The sequence below is a fragment of the Arachis stenosperma genome, chromosome 5 (assembly GCF_014773155.1).
Source record: "Arachis stenosperma cultivar V10309 chromosome 5, arast.V10309.gnm1.PFL2, whole genome shotgun sequence".
Taxonomy (NCBI): domain Eukaryota; kingdom Viridiplantae; phylum Streptophyta; class Magnoliopsida; order Fabales; family Fabaceae; genus Arachis; species Arachis stenosperma.
The window spans coordinates 72,736,452-72,740,148 of NC_080381.1; positions in this window are offsets into that span (position 1 = coordinate 72,736,452).

Here is a 3,697-nt window from a genome sequence, read left to right on the forward strand (position 1 = left end):
GAATGGTACCGCCTTAGCAGCCGACGCCCCAAAGAAGCGGGGCATCACTGTGAGCCTTCCTGCCAACCTCTGAACATCCTTGACACACCCCGAGCTCTTAATCTGGAGTATTGCTTCACATTTTTCTGGGTTGGCCTCTACCCCCCTTTGGGTTATCATAAACCCCAAGAATTTCCCTGCTTCCATACCGAAAGCACATTTGAGTGAGTTGAGCCTCATGCCGTGTCGTCGAAGCGACGCGAACATGTTTTCTAGGTCACTGGTGAGGTCGTTAGGCCGGGTGGTCTTTACCAGGATATTGTCTACGTATACCTCCACGGTTTTGCCTATGAGGTCGCTGAATATCTTGTTCATCAACCTTTGGTAGGTAGCCCCTACATTTTTCAGCACGAATGGCATTACCCTGTAGCAGTATGTTCCCCCTGGCGTTATGAACGCCGTTTTTTCCTCGTCTGGCCGGTGCATCGGTATCTGATTGTAGCCAGAGTAAGTGTCTATAAAGCTCAGATACCGATATCCACCGCCGCATCGACGAGCGCATCTATGTTGGGTAGGGGGTAAGAGTCCTTGGGGAATGCTTTGTTAAGGTCAGAGTAATCCACATACATTCTCTATTTTTCATTATGTTTTCTAACCAGGACTACATTCGACAGCCACGTCGAGTAGTCGAGCTCTCGTATAAACACTGCTTCAAGGAGGCTGGCTGTCTGCCAGGCCACCTCCTCTGCTCTTTTTTGCGACATTTTCCTTCTCCTTTGAGCTATTGGTTTAACCTCCGCCTTGACGGCCAAGCGATGAGATATGATCTGGGGGTCTATCCCGGGCATGTCGGCTGGAGTCCAGGCAAAGAGATCGCCGTTAGCCTTGATCATTTCCATCAAAGGTTCTTTCAATTGGTGTGGAAGGTTTCTGTTGACGAAGGTGAACTTCTCCTCGGAGTCGCCAACCCTGAACTTCTCTAAGTATCCTTCCGGCTTGGGTCTAGGCTTGTCCTCGACTCTAACGTCCAGGTCGGCGAGAAAGACTCCCGACGCCTCTTTGGATTTCTTTCTTAATGAGAGACTGGCGTTGTCGTAAGCGACTGCCGTTTCCAAGTCCCCCCTTATGGCTCCCACAGATCCGTCATCCATGATGAACTTCATTACCAACATCTTTGTGCTGATCACTGCCCCAAGGTCGTCGATGGTCTTTCTCCCAAGGATGATGTTGTAGGCTGTCGAGTCTCGGAGAACCATGAACTCCGCCATTATTGACCTTTTCCCTTGTCCCGACCCTACAGACACAGGTAGGGAGATTATCCCATCAGGCTTGATGAAGTAGTCGCCCAAGCCTACTACACCATGTTGGTGAGTCTTTAAATCGGCATCTCGGAGGCCTAGGACATCGAACACGTTGCGGAACATAATATTTGAGTCAGCGCCAGTGTTTACGGGGATCCTCTTGACCAAGCCGATCCCTACCCTGGCCGTAATGACCATTGGAGGGTTTCCGTGATCTCATTAAACCATTGGTCGTCCGGACTGAATGATATGGGTGGGGTCCTCTTAGAACTTGGCGTGGGGCTAGATGACGAGACCGCTAGGACTTTGGCGTCCTTTTTGTATGCCGACTTTGATCTCGGAGCCGCGTCTCTTCCGATTACCACATTTACTATGGTGAGGCCGCGCTCATTGTCCTCGGGCTCTTGGTGTCATTTTATCACACGGCTTTTTTCCTCCCCATCTTGGTCTCGTTCACGTCTCCTCGGCTCCCTGATGAGGTGGGAAAACTTGACTAGCTTTCCATCTCGGATCGCCTGCTCTAGCGCCTCCTTCAAGTCGAAGCAATCCTGCGTCTTATGTCCATAGCTGGTGCACGAAATTGGAAATCACAATTCTTCACAACTTCGCACAACTTACCAGCAAGTGCATTGGGTCGTCCAAGTAATACCTTACGTGAGTAAGGGTCGATCCCAAGGAGATTGTTGGCTTGAAGCAAGTTATGGTTATCTAGTAACTCTTAGTCAGGATATCAATTATAATTATCAGTTGACTTGCAAATGAACAAAAGAGCATGAAATAAATACTTGTTATGCAGTAATGGAGAATATGTTGGAGTTTTGGAGATGCTTTGTCTTCTGAATCTCTGCTTTCTTCCTGTCTTCATCTTCATGCATGCAAGTTCCCTCCCATGGCACACTGTATGTTTGGTGGGTCACCGTTGTTAATGGCTACCATCTATCCTCTCAGTGAAAATGGTCCAGGTGCGCTATCACCGCACAGCTAATCATCTGTCGGTTTTCACTCCATGTTGGAATAGGATCCATCGATCCTTTTGTGTCTGTCACTATGCCCAACCCTTGTGAGTTTGAAGCTCATCATAGTCATCCAATCCCTGAATCCTACTCGGAATGCCACAGACAAGGTTTAGACTTTCCGGATTCTCAAGAATGCTGCCAATGGATTCTAGCTTATACCACGAAGACTCTGATTAAAGGATCTAAGAGATACTCATTCAATCTAAGGTAGAACAGGGTGGTTGTCAGGCACGCGTTCATAGGTTGAGAATGATGATGATTGTCACGGATCGTCACCTTCATCATATTGAAGTGCTAATGAATATCTTGGATAGAAACAAGCGTGTTTGAATAGAAAACTAATTGCATTAATCCATCGAGACACAGCAGAGCTCCTCACCCCCAACAATAGAGTTTGGAGACTCATGCCGTCAAAAAGTACAAAGTTCAGATCTAAATGTCATGAGGTACAAAATAAATCTCTAAAAGTTGTTCAAATACTAAACTAGTAACCTAGGTTTACAGAAAATGAGTAAACTGAGATAGATAGTGCAGAAATCCACTTCTGGGGCCCACCTGGTGTGTGCTGGGGCTGAGCTTTGAGCTTTACACGTGCATAGGCTGTTTCTGGAGTTAAACGCCAGGTTGTAACCAGTTTCTGGCGTTTAACGCCAGAATGGAACATGGAACTGGCGTCAAACGCCAGTTTACGTCGTTTATCTTTGAGCAAAGTATAAACTATTATATATTGCTGGAAAGCCCTAGATGTCTACTTTCTAACGCAATTGAGAGCGCGCCAATTGGACTCTTGTAGCTCCAGAAAATCCATTCCGAGTGCAGGGAGGTCAGAATCCAATAGCATCAGCAGTCCTTTTTCAGCCTGAATAAGATTTTTGCTCAGATCCTTCAATTTCCGCCAGAAAATACCTGAAATCACAGAAAAATACATGAACTCATAGTAAAGTCCAGAAGTATGAATTTTGCCTAAAAACTAAGATAAATATACTAAAAACTAACAAAAACATACTAAAAACTACATGAAATTACCACCAAAAAGCGTATAAAATATCCGCTCATCACAACACCAAGCTTAAACTGTTGCTTGTCCCCAAGGAACTAGATAAATAAAATAGGATAAAGAGAAATAAAAAAGCAATAATATCTCAGAGTTTTAAGTGAAGCTCAGATTCTAATTAGATGAGCGGGGCTAGTAGCTTTTTGCTTCCGAACAGTTTTGGCATCTCACTTTATCCTTTGAAATTCAGAATGATTGGCATCCATAGGAACTCAAATTCCGATAATGTTATTGGTTCTCCTATTTCAGTATGTTGATTCTTGAACACAGTTACTTATGAGTCTTGGCTGTGACCCTAAGCATTTTGTTTTCCAGTATTATCACCAGATACATAAATGCCACAGATA